General features: G+C 45.1%; 1 protein-coding gene across 3 annotated transcripts in view; it reads right to left on the bottom strand.

Moving 5' to 3' along the window:
- RABGEF1 (RAB guanine nucleotide exchange factor 1) overlaps positions 1 to 13,099 on the bottom strand; it is an 81,546-nt gene extending 68,447 nt beyond the window's left edge. For 2 of the 3 annotated variants that reach the window (XM_089683800.1, XM_089683801.1), the window contains exon 1: positions 12,976 to 13,099. The gene's annotated coding sequence lies outside the window, so the exon portion shown is untranslated. The remainder of the gene's footprint in view (positions 1 to 12,975) is intronic. The other variant, XM_089683799.1, reaches the window with a different exon arrangement.
- Positions 13,100 to 18,160: the final 5,061 nt, after the last annotated feature.

The raw sequence follows: 18,160 nt of genomic DNA, 5'->3' as shown, positions 1-18,160 counted from the left end.
TGCCTCTTCTGTGCCTCTCTCACTTTGCTTCTGGGGCCTGTCTCCATGGCTGAGCTCTGTCAAACAAAATTCCACTGTCTAATGAGTACGTCACCAGGTCCAGTAAAGACTCATTTAGACTGGCAGTATAACCAGGCGGTTGAGTTGTATTTCCCTCCCCCATGGTGCCCCTCTGGGGGTGTGCACACTTTGTGGTCACACTGTTCGTATCCATGGCAAAGATTATCCCCCATTGCATTTGGCAGGAAGAACCACCACTGAACATGACCCACTTAAGTAAATGGGGAAGCACTGCATTCGCACGCAGTGTATGGAGGTGTGTATTTACAGGGTTAAAACAAGCAGGGAGGAGGTAACATATCAAAATCCTCTGAAAAGCATTCCGCTGTGGATCACTTTTCAGAGGTATAAACACTCACTCACTAGACAAAGGGGACAGTAATTGTTGAAGCTCAATGTAAAACTAAACCACAGAGGGAGCCATTTAAAGGAGCCGCCGGCACCTAGCATAGGTCCAGTGGCCATCTTATACTTGTGGATGGTCAGTGTTCTTTCCACTTTGTTTACTATGTATATATCTTTTTAACCACGTGGATTATTTAATAAATTATTCTTTGCAAATTACTACACTATGGGCTACCTTTTGTTTGGCTCATTGGCGAGCTAACATTCACTTGTAGAGCCCACCTTGGATGATACAATGGCAGAGTTACATGTGGCACCATTCCAGAGGAGGGAGCTGTTCCATTACTGGTTGACAAGCGTCTATCCAACCATTAAGGAGGCCTCTGGCTGGATCCTATCTGCACCCACCAAGGGAGACATCTGTAAAGCTGTGTACCACCCAGAGGGAGCATAGCCCGTAAACGGCACAACCTATCCATCCCATCCTGAGAGGGGGACCTCTGTATGTACATGCATATTTAAAGATATGCATCTGGTGAGTGCGTACTTTTACTATACCTTCTTGGCACGCCACTGAAGTTTGAAGTCACCATCAACCCCTGTACCAAGCACTTTGCCACGAACTGTCACATCGTTTATTTGAGATATTTTATTAATTATTTTAGCGCTGCACTTTATTATTATAAACCACAGAGGGGTCCAGAAGAGGCTAATAAAGGTAATAGCATGCATCTTGCATCTGATCTTATGAAGGACTTTTAAAAAGTTATAAAGGAGTTAATTTTCTGCTTTAAAGCTGAACTCTGGAATAAGCAAATATTGTCTAAATACAAGAGCCGTATTGCTACTGAGGAATATATTTACATGAATGTTTTTGTGTCTGCAGTTCAGCTTTAGGCATACTGTACTCTCAACAGTCAAGTGAAAAAGTATGCTGCCATTGGACTTCCTTTTCAATAAGTCCTTATTTTTGTTGTAGCCTATGCAAAAACAGACATCTAGGTGTGGTGTTATGATGACCAACATTTATTTGCGTAACTCACATAAGAAATCCTAGGCAAACAGTGTTTACACAGTGCTACAAGCTAATATTAGAGCCAATGAGGGCTAAAGCACAAAAACAAGTCAGGCAGAAAAAAGACAGACAAGAAAGACAGGAAGCAATCGGCAAGCTGATGAGCCATCACTATGCTAAAGATAATGACAGTTACAGAACTGAAGTCACAAGACATTACAGCTGCCCCCACCTATATATATTCCAACTACAGCTAACCTCTTAGTGTTCTGTGGGCCGTATTTGTGAACAGTCAATAGCCAGCATAGCCCATGACCTGAGCATCTCTATAAAAAAAGAGTCACAGTACAGTGAGGACAGGTCAAAGAAAAACCCCTCAATTTCTGCATAATATGTCATTTTTCCCAAATTTTTCCCTTAAAATGTGTTTCTGTATAAATGGTAACATGCTACTATTTTGTGGTATAACGATCAACATTTTTAAGCTTTATTGGTTAACCACTTGACCTCTGGAAGGTTTTTACCCCCATCATAACCACAGCATTTTTTCCTATTCAGCACTGTGCTACTTTAATTGACAACTGCATGGTCATGCAACATTGTACCCAGATGAAATTCATAGCATTTTTCACACAAATAGAGCTTTCATTTAATGGATTAAATTATTATTATTTTCTTATTATTTGCTTTATAATAAAAAAAAAAGTTGAAAATTAAAAAAAAAACAAAAAAACACGTTTTCCTTTTTTTTTTTTTAAGTTGTAAATTTTTTTGTCACAATTTTTTGGAAAATGAAAAAAATACAATTATTTCCAAATTTTTCTTTTTACATAGTCACCAGTGCAGTACAGCATCATATGACTGGTGTGGCAGTCATCACTGTTTCCTTTTAAAAATGTTTTTTTTTTTTTCTTACTATTTGATCATCAAAGTAGTTCAGTGTCACTATAGTGACACTGTACTACTATGGGGAGGGTAGTGATCAAGGATTTTTTTTTTAACTGATTGCTTGTTACAGCGATCACTGCAACAGCAATTGTTTGAACGTTCATGAATGGCTTTCATTCATGACTTATTGTTTACTATTGTAATGCTGTAATTGGCCCACAGCTATCACATGGTACAGGGTGCTATGATTGGTCCAGGTACCATGTGATCACTGGTGACTGATCACACACAGTAATAAACAATGAGGTCATGAATGGATTCCATTCAGGACTATTGTTTACTATGTGAAGTGATCGCATAGCAATTATGTGGTATCTTGGCCACTCTGCTCCCTGCCTGATGTGGTCTAAGATGCAAAATCTTAGATTGCAGTTCTCTGCAGTTTAGACGTCGAATTGTATTTGGGGGGGGAGCTGTATTTGTTGTCCTAAACACTTCTTTGGCTGCATACTTGTTCATGGGTAGGTGATTCACTAAGACAACCCCATAGAAGATGCGAGTTTCTTGAATACCCCATCAACATGGTTAGTGTTGATAGGGGAAACCTTCCCGCAGCCCTATTGTGTTCCGCAGGTGGGGAGCATTGCCTGCCAGCAGAACACAATGCTAGTGGCTAAAGCCACCAGCAGTAATCACATGCAAAAAATCCAACAAGCTGGTCCATGGATCAAATTCAGTACAACCTGCCCATAGATGGATCAAATCTCGGCCAGTCCCTGATGAACAGACCAAGATTTGATCCATCTATGGCCAACTTAAGTGGTAAAGCAAGGCTAGGGAAGACAGCCTCAGAACTTGCATCTTCAAAATTAAAAAATATGTAATAAATTGGAACAGACACTTTCCGGAGTGTCAATCTCCTTGGTCCCCGAAAACTTTCATTGGTTCTTTTTGCTGACCTCCAGCTTCACAACTGTGTCCTGTAGTCATGTGAAGTCAGCATTAGGAACCTGTGAGAGTTATGTGGTTTTTGACAAAGATGGTACGACAATCTCTTGTGCCCTATAAAACTGTGAGGCCACTTTGGGAAAATAAAGAGGATCATGTCTAAGCACTACCCTGTCCTCTAATACCACCAGGTAGGGTTCCTTGATAGACAGCCTCTGAAGGTTGTCTATCCTCCTTGCCATTGTGATGGCTAAAAGGCAAGGCCAACTTAAAAGAAAAAATCTTAACAGAAATTCGTGCCACTGGATCAAATGGTGGCTTGGTTAAAGCCTCTAACACTAAGGTCGCATTCAAAGGAAAAGTATGTAACTTAAAGTGTTACTAAACCTAGGACCCTGCATTCACTTTATCTGGTCTCCTAAAGTACACAGGACATGGAAACGCAAATTATTTTAGTAAACATAAACTGCTAAATACCTTATCTCATCAGCAGTTAGAGCAGTCTTTTGACTTCTATCAGCGTTCAGCAGAGCACTGGTTAAAGCTTGTAGGAAGAGTTTTCTCTAGAAGGATGCAGAACCCCTGACCTCTGTCTAGGCAGTGCTGACTGGCCCTGTGCTGATCACATGCACTCTCCCAAGAAAAGAAAAAAAAAAAAAAAGAACCTCTCTAGCAATACACACCAATTTGAACATGATATGTCTTACCAGTAGATAAAAGGGGAGCACTGGAAGAAGGGGAGGATCAGAGAAGTCAGGATCAAACAGCCTTTTTACACAATTCAGAGGATTAACCCCTTAGGTTCCACAGTGAGTATAACAAGCATGCTTTACTGCACTGACAGACTGATTTTTACTATTGTGGGTTTAGTAACACTTTAACAGGGGTCACCCTCTCCCTGGCCCCCAGAAACCTCTTAACTAGAGACTCGAGCCTCCGATCCAAACAGCCCGATATAGCCGCCACATGCACCTTTAGGGTGCTTACTGCTATACCTTTATCCACCCCTGTTTGGAGAAAGTCTAGGATCACTGGAACCGAGGGAAGGAAAACCCCTTCCTCCTGATGCCAACTGGAAAAAACTCTCCACACCTTGGTGAATATTTTTCTAGTGACCGGTTTCCTACTGAGAAGAAGAGTGTCTATCACTCTCTCAGAAAACCCCCTTTTTCTAAGGATCTCCCTTTCAAGAGCCACACCGTTAACTGAAAAAACTCCGGATTGGGGTGTAGAGTTGGCCCCTGTAAGAGAAGATCCCTCCTGACTGAGAGATGCTGTGGGTGAGCCACAGCCCACCTCTTCAAAGTGGCGAACTAGGCTCTTCTTGTCCACCATGGGGCCCGCAAGATCAGTCTGCAGCCTGACTGGCCCAACTTCTGAAGTATCCATGGGATCAATGCCAGAGGAGGAAATGCATATACCAGCTCGAAATCCCATTCCTCAGCAAACGTGTCCAGACGTTCGGATCCCTGCTCCCGAACCAGGGAAAAATACCGTCTCACCTTCCTGTTTTTCCTGCAAGCAAAAAGGTCTATCTCCAGGCTGCCAAAATCTTGAATTATCTGAAAAAAAGACCTCGGGATTGAGTTCCCGTGCTCCCTGGTGAACTGTCGGCTGAGAAAATCTGATTTGTCTTGACTGACCCCTTTATGTGGACCGCCAACAATAAAAGGACTCTGCTCTCTGCCCATTCTAGAATCTTCTAAGCTAGGTCCAGAAGATTCCAGTATCTGGTTCCCCCCTGATGATTCAGGTATGCCACTGTTGACATATTGTCTGACAGAATTTGGACTTCTTTTCCTCCGATCTTGTCTGCAAAGGCCTTCAAGGCCTGACCTACTGTCAACAGCTCTCTGCAATTGGAGGAGGTTCCCCTTAGGAGTGGCTCCCACAGGACCTGGGCTTGTTGGTCCTCTAGATGAGCTCCCCAGCCCCACTCGCTTGTGTCCGTGGTTACCCAAACTGGGTCCCACTGCGCTCATGGTCTTCCTTCCCTTCCAGATTCTGGGGCCTGAGCCACCATCCCAGCGGTCTTTACACTCTCTGGTAGGGAAACCCTCTCGTCCAGTGACTCCACTTTCCTGTTCCAAGAGGATAAAAGGAATAATTGAAGCTCCCTTGAATGTAACTATGCCCACTCCACGGCTGGACTATAGACTGTCATGAATCCTAGGACTCTCATGATGTGCCTCCGGGAGCAATCTGAAACCTGTAATAATGCAGAGACTGTTCTCACTACCTTTTCAGTATTGGAGTAAAAAGAGTTTAAGGACTCTAAAGTCCACTACATACCCCAGGAACACCCTGGTTTAGGAGGGAGTCAATGAGAACTTCTCCCGATTGACAATCCAACCCAAAGATTCCAAGGCGAGAATCACCTTTTCCAGGTCTCTCAGGACTTGGTGCCGTGAGACACAGTAGATCGTCAGATCCTCTAGGTATGGGATGAGGGAAACTCCCTGAAGGTGTAAATAGGCTACTACCTCAGCCAAGACCTTGGTGAATATTCTCGGACTGGTCACTAGCCCAAAAGGGAGGGCTCGGAACTGCCAGTGACTGACCCCCTGTTCTGTGAAGATGGCAAAACATAAGAAGGCTTGGTATTGCAGGGTGATGGGAATGTGAAAGTAAGCATCCCTGAGATCCACAGCGGCCATAAAGACTGCTTTAAGCAAATGTTTCTGTACACTGTAGATACTTTCCATATGGAACTTCTTGTACTGCAGGAAACCGTTCAGCCTACGTAGGTTTATGATCAAACGGAATTTCCCTGAAGGTTTCGGGAGCACGAAGACATTGGAATAAAGTCCCCGAAAAAGCTGGTCCATTGGCATGGGAACAATTACCTCCTGATGCATTAAATCCCTGATCCCTCCCAAGAGACCCTCTGGCTTTGACCTGTCTCTGGAGGGATAAGTCAGCACAAAAGGTATCAGGGGGGAGTGAAGAGAATTCCAACTGGTACCCCTGCCTTATCAACTGCAGGATGTACGGGCTCTCCGTAATCTTCCCCTATTGCTGAAGGAACCTGGACAGCCTTCCGCCCACCCTGAAATCTATGTCATTTGGGGTCCTTACTGGTGGGTTTGGAGCCAGAATAAAGGAAGCTTCTTTTCTGTCTCCCTTTGTTGGTCCATTTCCTGTGGGGGTGGGGAGTCCTTCCTAAATCTTTGCTGGCACTGATTAAGGGGGGCACAAAAAACTTCTTTCCCTTATCCTTTTTTGGCCTTGACAGGGAACTTCTTCCCCTTTTCGGCGAACCTCGATAACAACTGATCCAGCCCTGGGCTGAACAGAAAGGAAACCAAAAAGGCAAACTGCAGAGACCAGACTCTTGACGTCTGATCGTCCTCCCAGGTTTTAATCCACACTGCCCTCACTGGGCTTAGTTGAGAAGTGCTGCAGTCTTAGCTGGTGTCCTGACCATCTCCACCGCAGTGTCTGCTAGGTAGGCTACTGCCTTACCAACCACCTCCAAGGAATCCAACACCTCTTCTGACTGGGCTTCCCCTTTTTTCTTGGTACCCAGAGAGACGTGGTCAATTACTCTATGCATCAAAGCATCAGTATTTCTAGCAATGCAGGCGGATGCCAGGGCTGGGGCCATAGCAGCGGCATTGGCATCCCAAGCTCTACAGCATCTCGAACCTACACTTCATCTGATCTCTGAAGTTATCTGAATCCTCAAAGGACAGGACAGACTTTTTAGATACTTGCGATAATGCCGCATCTAACTTGGGAGTTTTGAGTAATCTCTCATCCTCTTCTTCCCAAAAGGGGTGCCGCCTCTTCAACGTCTTTAATTTTAAGGCCTTTCTCTTGGGATCCTTCCACTCTCTTAAGACAATATCTTGAGAGTTTGGTGCACAGGTATCACCCTGGCCTGCGGTCTCACCAATCACCAATCCCCTATACATCTTGTCTTGTGGTGATACCTGTGTTGGTGGTTCTAGGATGTCCTCCGAGTCATAGATAGCCCTTAGGAGCCTTTCCATATTTTCCACGGCAAAAAGTTGTCTACCCAGTCTAGACTGCTCACTAGCCTGGCTAGCACTTTCCAAATCTTCCCCTCTTCCATGTAGCTTTGAACAGAAACCTCTGCCTCCTCTAGGTCTTCCTCATCTGTTACCTGAGACGATGAGGGACCCAACACCCCCCCCCCCCCCCCCACTGTTCCCTGTCCATGTTCCCTCATGTGAAAAAGACCCTTCCCTAGAGGACCGGGCATCCACCTCCCTGGATGTCAGGGCTCTCTTGAAGGATTGTAAGGTGGCTAACATTTCCGTTTGCACCGACAAAAAATCCTTCTTAACTCCCGTGACAACTTGTGGATACTTGTCTGGCCTGGTTTTGCGGGATTTTGTCATTAGAATAACCATACAGTTTTGGAGTGGGGGGCTTTATGTGTCTTGTGGGAGCTCTCCTGGGTGGTTCAACATGGCTCTAAGGAGAGATAAACGGGCCCTGGTTAGCACTGTACTCCTTCCCCCTAAGTATACCTGCAGGAGAGTGGGAAAGCTCTCTACCCCCCCTCCTCTTCCCCATCAGCCGAGTTGGACTCACTGGCTGTGGTCTTCTCACTGGCTGCAGCCACTGCCTCGCTTTCCATCTCAGCAAGGCCTCTTGGAACTGAGACACCTTTGCCAGGCTCCTGGGTCCACACTCCCAAGGGTGATCCCTGGAGGCTCCTGACCGGAGTTTCACAAGGAAACACCGACCGCACTTTACAGCTAACTCCCGCCTTAACTGGAAGTCTGCTGAAAGAGAGGCTTGGACCGCAGCCTCACTCCCGGTCACGCGTCTATACTCCGGGCCTGGTAGATACAGCAGCTCAACCACGGCCGACTGCCTGCCTCCAGACGTTCAGTACTCCGGCCAGCATTCCCCCAGCACCCGCAGGTAACAGCCTTGCAGCCTGGTTCTCCGCCCTGCTGCCACGAATGAGGGAAGAAGGGCGCCTTGATCCCGAAACACCAGGCACACCTCCCTTGTGCCTGGAGACTCCTACTCTCTGGGACCCCTGGAGCTGGTGAGTGAACCCAGTTTGCAACCTGCCCTCCCTGGCTTAACTGCTTAAACCCCGGGGGGCCTTAAGTCTCAAAAAACAACTAATGTTTCATTGCCAGGGAAACACAATCAAGAACTGAGGAGTGGAGGGAAGGGAGGGGAATTTAAACTCCATTGTTGATTGTGTTTCTTGTCAGGTGGAGCTACTCATCTCTCATGTGTGCTGTCCTGGGAGATGACTAGAGAAAATGCCTTGTTGATGTCAGAGGAAAATGGGCAGATGGTTCGAGATGGTAGAAAGGCACCAGTAATTCAAATAACCACTCGTTACAACCAAGGTATGCAGAATACCATCTTTGAACGCACAACATGTCGAACCTTGAAGCAGATGAGCTACAGCCGCAGAAGACCACACCGGGTAGCAAGGTGTACTTAATAAAGTGGCTGGTGAGTGTATATTGTACCAGGCTTTAATAGGGTCTATTTACTTTTGATGTCTCCCCTGCACTCCATTGAAGCCAATGGAGCACAGATTCAGGGCTAAGGGTTGCTTCCTCCCCTTGCAAAATCCTACTGAGACATCCTTTTGTGTGCATTTCCAGGACGAAACTACATGGCGGGTGTTCTGATTCTGCCTGCACAAACACATACAGGCAGGCCAAGATGCCAACATAAAGAAATGACATGGGGCACACGTGATCTAGCACAGGCCATGATGTGACATGCAGTCAGGAGAATAGCAATAATGTTAGGTGTGATCTCTCCCTAACAGGAAGTTCAGTAAAGCGCCACTCAGGAAAGACAATGTTGATAAATACTGAGAAGAACGGGTTTATAAATGTTAAAATACATTTTTTTATTATAATGTACTAAGGGGTAAGGAGATTGTTGTGTTGTTAAAGCAGAACTAAACCCATTCATTTACCGGTCTCCCAGAAGTTACATTCAAAGCATGCCGTGAATTATATCTGTCACAGCTGCTTGTGCCAAAGGAAAGGTCAAGCCATCAAATGTCTGGTGTCATAACTGATCACGTGTGGCACCACGGCAGCTGCAGCTCAAACAGAGGCTAAGATGGCAGCTTCCTTGGGTTTGATTCTGCTTTAAAGTGATTGTAAACCCTCACCTTGTAAAACAACCCAGTTTAACCACTTGTCTACTGAGCACTTATACCCCCTTCTTGCCCAGGCCAATTTTTGGGCTGTCGCACTATGAATGACAATTGCACGGTCATGCAACATTGTGCCTATATGAAATTTTTATCATTTTTTTCACACAAATAGAGCTTTCTTTTGGTGGTATTTAATCTCCACTGGGTGTTTTATTTTTTGTGTTATAAACAAAAAAAATTTAAAAAAATAAAGTTTTTCTTTGTTTCTATGACAAAATTTTGCAAACCGGTAATTTTTCTCCTTCACTGACGTGCGTTGATGAGGCTGCACTGATAGGAAGCACTGATGAGGTGGCACGGATAGGCAGTACTGATAGGAGGCATTGATAGGAAGTACTGATGAGCTGGCACTGATGGGTGGCAATGCAGGGCACAGATGGGCGACACTGATCATCAGTGCTGATCACTTCTCTGACAATTGCCGGTTATTGGCAGTACTTTCCTCATGCTGTGACAGCATGAGAAAAGTACAGCCGATAACTGTATTTACCTGGTGATCTGCTGTGTCATTGGACACAGCTGATCACGTGGTAAAAGGCAGCTGTGATTGGCCATTTACCGTATCACGTGATCAACTGTGTCAGTAGGACACAGCGATCTCTGGCAGAGCCAGGTGCGCGCCGCTGGGGGGCAGGCAGGGGGCGTGTTCTGTAATGATGTCCATGGACATCGTCCCAGAACTAGACAACCACGCTGTAGGCGTCTTTTGCCTATAGCGCAGTAGGGAAGAGGTTAAAGTAGAAATGAAAGGCAAAACATTTGTTTATAGATATAAAAAAACAACAAAAAACAAAATGATTTTAACCACTTGCATACTGGGCACTTTCACCTCCTTCCTGCCCACACCAATTTTCAGCTGTCGCACTTTGAATGACAATTGCGCGGTCATGCAACACTGTACCCATACAAAATCTTCATCATTTTTTTTTTTTTTTTTAGACAGAGCTTTCTTGTGGTGGGTTTTTAATCACCACTGGGTTTTTTTTTTGCTTAACAAATGAAAAAAAAAGACTGAAAATTTTGAAAAATAAAAACATTTTTCTTCTTCACTGATGTGTGCTGATGGGCTGCACTGACATGTGAAGAAAGGACTGCCGATACCCGGCAAGTCTGTTTACAAGATCAGCTGTGATTGGACACAGCTGATTACATGGTAATGGGCCGATGTGATCAGACCTTTACCACGATCTGTGATCAGCTGTGTCTGAAAGACACAGCTGTGACACAGCGCGCCAGATGTGCAATTCCAGGAGGACGTCAATAGACGCACTCCCAGAATTAGCTGACCGTGCTGTAGCTCTTTTGGCCTCTTTCCCTGATTTCTCGGTCAAGATCAATAGCACAACTACCAACCCATTCCCGAATGCCAGAGTGCTAGGGGTAACCCTGGATTCTGAACTATTCTTTCAGGCCCACATCCACTCCCTGTCCAAATCACGCTGCCGCAACATCTCCAGAATATGTCCCTTTTTAACCAATGATATCACAAAGTTCCTAATTAACTTCTGGTTATCTCTCGCCTCAACTACTGCAACTCCCTCCTCATTGGCTTACCTTTACATAGGCTATCCCCCCTTCAGTTCTTCATGAATGCTGCTACCAGGCTTATCCACCTTACCAACCGTTCAGTGTCTGCTACCCCTCTCTGCCAATCCCACCACCGGCTTCCAATCGCCCAAGGAATAAAATTCAACTAACAACAACTTACAAAGCCATCCAAAACTCTGCCCCCAGCTACATCACTAACCTGGTCTCAAAATATCAACCAAACCGCTCTCTTCGATCCTCCCAAGACCTTCTGCTCTCTAGTTCCCGTGTCACCTCCTCCCATGCTCACCTCCAGAACTTCTCCCGAGCTTCTCTAATCCTATGAAACTCCCTACCCCAATCTGTCCGGCTATCTCCTAATCTATCCACCCTTAGACAATCCCTGAACACCCTTCTCTTTAACCACTAGCCTACATAGCACTTTTATCCCCTTCCTGCCCAGGCCAATTTTCAGCTTTCAACGCTGTTGCACTTTGAATGACAATTGCGGGGTCATGCAACACTGTACCCATATGAAATTTTTATAATTTGTTTTAGACAGATAGAGCTTTCTTTTGGTGGTATTTATTCACCTCTGGGTTTTTTATTTTTTGCTAAACAAACCAAAAACAACTGAAATTAAAAACGTTTTTTCTTAGTTTTTGTTTTAAAATTTTGTAAATAAGTGATTTTTCTCCTTCACTGACGTGCGCTAATGAGGCTGCAGTAATGGGCACTGATAGGCTGGACTGATGGGCACTGATGAGGAGGCACTGGTAGGTGGCAGTGATGGGCATTGACAGGCATCACTGATGGGCACTGAAAAGCATCTCTCATATATGGCACTGATTGGCAGCACTGACTGGCATTGATAGGTGGCACTGAAAGGCAGCTCAGATGGGCACTGATATGTGGCATTGATGTGCACTGGTAGGCACTGATATGTGGCACTGGCAGGTGGCATTGATGAGCAATGACAGCTGGCACTGCTGGGGCTACACTGCTGATCAGTGCCCAGATGATCAGTGTACATGTCCCCCCAGGAATGCCGATTACCGGCTCTCCTCTCAAGCTGTCAGCATGACAGCTCGTGAGGAGAGAAAAGCTGATAACCGGCATTTCCCTGTTTACATGTAATCAGCTGTGATTGGACACAGCTGCTCACATGACCGAGCCAACATCTTCGGCTCTTTCCGTTGATCAGTGATCCGCTGTGTCCGAGGGACACAGCGCACCACCAATCGCCGCGCACACGTGGTTAGAGTGGGAGGACATCATATCCTCCCAAAACGAGAGAACCACCTTGCGCCGTCATTACCTTATATGGCAGGCAGGAGGTGGTTAAAGAAGCCTATCCTGCTTCTAACTAGTAAACTGCCTTTTATTTCCTCCATCAGCTCATCACCCACACAGCTACTACCTTATGTACCCCTCACCCCTTCCTCCTAGATTGTAAGCTCTAATGAGCCGGGCCCTCTGTTTCCTCTTGTACCAAATTGTATTGTAACGGTAATGTCTACCTTCGTTTTGTAAAGCGTTGCGCAAATTGTTGGTGCTATATAAATCCTGTGTAATAATATCGCAGTCGGCAAGTTATTAAAATTCATGCCTGCCGTACATTTTGTGTGATCCCCTCAGCATGGGGTATCTCCTGCCACCAACCTGCAGGCCTGATCCTGACATTATTATTATTATACAGCTCTTACAGAGCTTCTACTGCACTCCCTGGATTCCACTGACTGTACACTGCACACAGACATTCCTCACATCACACCATCAGGAAACTCCTCCACTGCAAACCTGGGAGACAACAGCTGGTACTGGGGGCTTCACACATCATGAATGGAGCCCTCAGGCTGGTGCTGCGCTCCTGTGTTATCGGCAGACATACCCCAATGAATAGCAGGCAGGCCTCAGGTGACACTGTGTATGACAACTGCTGGGTGTCACACATAGGCTCCCCTCCCCCACCTCACACTAACAAGCCCCCTCCTCCTATCTTCCACACTCTCACCTCTCTTCGTTTAGGGTAATTTCAGTTCCTGGGACCCTCCTGGCTCTCACCCCGGAGCGACACACAGCCCAGGCCCGGCGTGATGACGTTCCATGACGCCGCGTTCCAAGCCTCGCTGCGAGAAGACACTTCCGCGTATGCGCGTGGAAATGTGTTTCTCCTGGTGTGTTGATGCGGAACAGAAGCTGTCACGTGGTGTAACTCGCATCTGGGTACCAATGAGTAGAAGAGGACTAGAGCGCCCCCTAACGAACTGTAACAGATATAAAGTCCAATCTCATGATTTTCAACAGGGGTGATCAACTCACTTGATACATCACCCCACTGACATCATCAATGACCACATATACTATTCTGTATAATATAGTGCTACAGAAAGCTGCAAGACACTGCAGACATGTTACAGGTGACAGACTACAGACATGGTACAGGAGACAGACTACAGACATGTTACAGGTGACAGACTACAGACATGGTACAGGAGACAGACTACAGACATGGTACAGGAGACAGACTACAGACATGTTACAGGAGACAGACTACAGACATGTTACAGGAGTGGGTCATAGACTACAGACATGTTACAGGAGACAGATTATAGACATGGTACAGAAGGCAGACTACAGACATGGTACAGGAGCAGGTCATAGACTACAGATATGTTACAGGAGACAGACTACAGACATGGTACAGGAGCAGGTCATAGACTACAGACATGTTACAGGAGACAGACTACAGATATGTTACAGGAGACAGACTACAGACATGGTACAGAAGGCAGACTACAGGCATGGTACAGGAGCAGGTCATAGACTACAGATATGTTACAGGAGACAGACTACAGACATGGTACAGGAGCAGGTCATAGACTACAGACATGTTACAGGAGACAGACTACAGATATGTTACAGGAGACAGACTACAGACATGGTACAGAAGGCAGACTACAGGCATGGTACAGGAGCAGGTCATAGACTACAGATATGTTACAGGAGACAGACTACAGACATGGTACAGGAGCAGGTCATAGACTACAGACATGTTACAGGAGACATACTACAGATATGTTACAGGAGACAGACTACAGACGTGGTACAGAAGGCAGACTACAGACATGTTACAGGAGCAGGTCATAGACTACAGACATGTTACAGGAGACAGACTACAGATATGTTACAGGAGACAGATTATAGACATGGTACAGAAGGCAGACTACAGACATGGTACAGGAGCAGGTCATAGACTACAGATATGTTACAGGAGACAGTCTGAGACTACAACCATGCTTTAGGAGTTGTGGGAGACTGGATGCTTGTTATAGTAGTTGCTGGAGATGATAAGAGACTGCAGAAATGTTACAGAAGATGATCAGAGACTGCAGACATGTTAGAGGAGATGGTCAGAGACTGCAGACATGTTACAGAAGAAGATCAGACTGCAGACATGCTACACAATATTGGCAGAGACTGCAGACATGTTACAGGAGACGGTCAGAGACTGCAGACATGTTACAGGAGATGGTCAGAGACTGCAGACATGTTACAGAAGATGATCAGAGACTGCAGAAATGTTACAGGAGATGGTCAGAAACTGCAGACATGTTATACAATATTGGCAGAGACTGCACACATGCTACAGGAGATGGTCAGAGACTGCATACATCTTACAGGAGTTGATCAGAGGCTGCAGACATGTTACAGGAGAAGGTCAGAGACTGCAGACATGTTACAGAAGATGATCAGGGACTGCAGACATGTTACACAATATGGTCAGAGACTGCACACGTTACAGGAGATGATCAGAGACTGAAGACATGTTACAGGAGATGGTCAGAGACTGCACACATGTTAGAGGAGAAGGTCCGGGACTGCAGACATGTTACAGGTGATGATCAGAGACTGCAGACATACTACAGTAGAAGGTCAGAGACTGCACACGTTACAGGAGAAGGTCAGAGACTGCAGACATGCTACAGGTAAGGTTACCACCTCATCCCCTTAAATCTGAACACATATTAATTACACAGGTTCTGAGGCTAATTTAATGCAGATAAGGCATTACTGTAAGTTTAATTACCTCCTTAATCAGCCTCAGTGTAATTAATATGTGTTTGGTTTTAAAGGGATGAGGTGGCAACCCTAGGTAAATGAGATGGTTAGAGACTACAGACATGTTACCTGACATGGTTAGAGACTGCACACGTTACAGAAGAAGGTCAGAGACAGCAAACATGTTACAGGTGATGATCAGAGACTGAAAACATTTTACATGAGATGATCAGAGACTGCATACATGTTACAGGAGGTCAGAGACTGCAGACATGTTACATGAGATGGTCAGAGACTACAGACATCTTACAGGAGATGGTCAGACATGTTACATGAGATGGTCAGAGACTACAGACATGTTACAGGAGATGGTCAGACATGCTTCAGGAAACAGTCATTGACTGGAGCCTTATAACATGTTTGGGTTCCCCGCTATTACATCCCCTTTTAAAATCCATGCTTCCACCTCTGTATTCCACACCCCTCCTTAATCATTTAAAGCTGAAGTTTAGTGAAATTTCATTTTTTAAAAAACAGCACCAGGGACGGTGCTTACAATAAACTAAGCATGTCCGGTGTACTGGTGGCTGCTGTGTTCGGATGAAGTCTTCAGTCCTCTGCCCCCCCCCAGATACCACCGCAGCTGTAATCTTCCAGTGTTGCAGGGGTAATGAGTGGCTCCACCTCTGACAGGCACTTGTCAAAAGTCCTGACTATTTTACAGCCCCATGCTCCATTCAGAGAAGCTGTTCCCATAATGAAAAGCACTCTGTGAATGGAGGAGGCAGACTTTTCATTTGTCTGCCCTTTCTCATTTACAGATTGCTTTTCATTATGGGAACTAATAGTAATGCTTTTATGAATGAAATACGGGGGTGGAAAGGGTGGGCATAGCTGATACTTTTGATGAGTACCTTTCACAGATGCAGCTACTCATTCCCAGTCCTGTATACTGCTGTCAGCTTGCTGTGTTTGATTGAAATCTTTAGTCCTATCTTCCTTCTAGACTGTAAGCTCCAAGGAGCAGGGCCATCGAACCCCTCATGTATCGCATTGTATTGTTACTGTACTGTCTCATGTATTGTCTCCCATTGTAATGTACAGCGCTGAGCGAACTGTTGGTGCTATATAAATACTGAATAATAATAATAATCTTCCCCCGAATATCAGCACAGTTGTGATCCTCTAGTGCAGGGGTAGGCAACCTGCGGCTCTCTAGCTGTTGTGGAACTACATTTCCCATGAGGCATTGCAACATTACAAAACTGACAATTACAGCTATGACTTGCAGAGGCATGATGGAACTTGTAGTCCTGCAACAGCTGAAGAGCCGCATGTTGCCTATCCCTGCTCTAGTGCTACAGGGGTATTCAAGGGCAGAGAACTGAGGATTTCAACTATGTCTTCAGTGGGCAGCTTTTTAAGGCTAAATGCCCCTTAAGCACTCTAAAGCTAGAATGTTTCCTAATTTCCAAAAGATTATGGCAAAAAATGAGATCACTGTGGGGTGCCAAAAGAGTTCATCTCTGTACTGTTCTGTCATTTTTGTTATGTTTCATACTAGAATATAAGAACTTTTTCAAATGGAAAGGAGAGGGCAGTAAAAGCAGGCAGTGGAAGTGTGATTTTACTGCCCCCAATCACTGTACACTTAAAAAATTAACCAAAAAGTCGCATTCCTGTGGCAGAACCGCCAGCAAATGCGCCCTCTCAAGTGAACGAGCCTGTGCCACAACCACTCTGCAACCGCATGCAAAGTTGGCAGCTGCGGAACAGTGTTTCTGCCTTTTCAGGAAGAAAACAGCTGGTGAGGGGGGTAATGCCTGTCAAATGGATCTGAAAACCAATCCACTGTGTATCTCTTCTCAGAGGAGTGACATGGGTTTATGCGCATACGAACGAGCCCCAACAGAAACAGTTTTTGCTTTCCTAATTCGTGGTCTTTTTTCCTTTAGTAAAAAAGATAAAAAAACTGTGATTATTAAATACTACAATAAAAAGTTCTATTTCTCTTTAAAACTCTCTTGCTTTAAAATGATATAAAATGTATTTGGGCACAGTGTTGTGTGACCAAGTAATTGTCAGTCATAGTATCACAGCCCTGAAACTTGAAAAATGGCCTGGACAGGAAGGGGCTGAAACATGTTGGGACTGGAGTGGTTAAATTACTTGTGCCTCAATATGTATTCTTCTCAGCAAGATCCATTATAAAAACATGAAGGGATTAAAAGGATAAGCACCACAGGATGATAACAGTGAAAAAGAAATAAAGGGGCTTTGAGGGCCACACAAATAGAGTCCACGGGATATGAAATAATCTACATTCTGTGCAGTGTTATGTATGAATTCAAAGACTAGAGCTGCCAGGGCCACTTTTTAATAGCTCAGTTAGTAAAATCCAATGAAATCCATTTCTTTGTATCACATTATTTTTAGGCTGGATTCGCATGGCTGTGTTTTGTTTCCTGATGTGTTTTCCAAAAAACTCAATAGAAATGCATTCAAATAGACATCAGTGCGCTTTTATGTGTGTTGCACAATTTCAGTGCACATTGCAATGCCCTGTTCACACCATTTTAGCCATTATTTACTGCAATGGACCATATTGTGCATTTATGGGGTGCAATACACCTTTCCAATAGATGTGCTTTGCAGTGCACCATAATGCACAGTAATGTACTAATCAGGGGCGGACTGACCATTTGGAAACTCGGGCACTGCCCGAGGGCCCAGGGCCAGTAGGGGGCCCCATGAGATGCCCCTGGTACCTTTTTCATAGGTTTTTTTGAGTTTGAACAAGGACACAGGGGCCCCATGATCCCCTATTGCCCGGGGGCCCCATTAGTTGTCAGTCCGCCCCTGGTACTAATTGTAGTGTGTTATACACAAAATAGTACATGCACCAATTTATGATGCATTAGGCATAATGTGCATCAACATATGTGCGCTAACACAGCACAACAGTGTAAACAGGGCCTAAGGCTGGCCATACATTATACAATTTTCTTGAGATTTTTGGTTTAGATTTACCAAAAACCATATAATAGGAGGTCATACCTAACAACACTTTCAATTGTATCCAATTAAGCAGACCCTTGCACTACATAGTTGAAGATAAATCTAAAGGAAATCGGACA

This window comes from Staurois parvus, unplaced genomic scaffold, assembly GCF_062004578.1.
Source record: "Staurois parvus isolate SC_StPar_1 unplaced genomic scaffold, SC_StPar_1.0 ptg000321l, whole genome shotgun sequence".
Lineage (NCBI taxonomy): Eukaryota > Metazoa > Chordata > Amphibia > Anura > Ranidae > Staurois > Staurois parvus.
The sequence above is the reverse complement of the archived record's forward strand: the minus strand, read 5'-3'. Positions and strand labels throughout refer to the sequence as shown.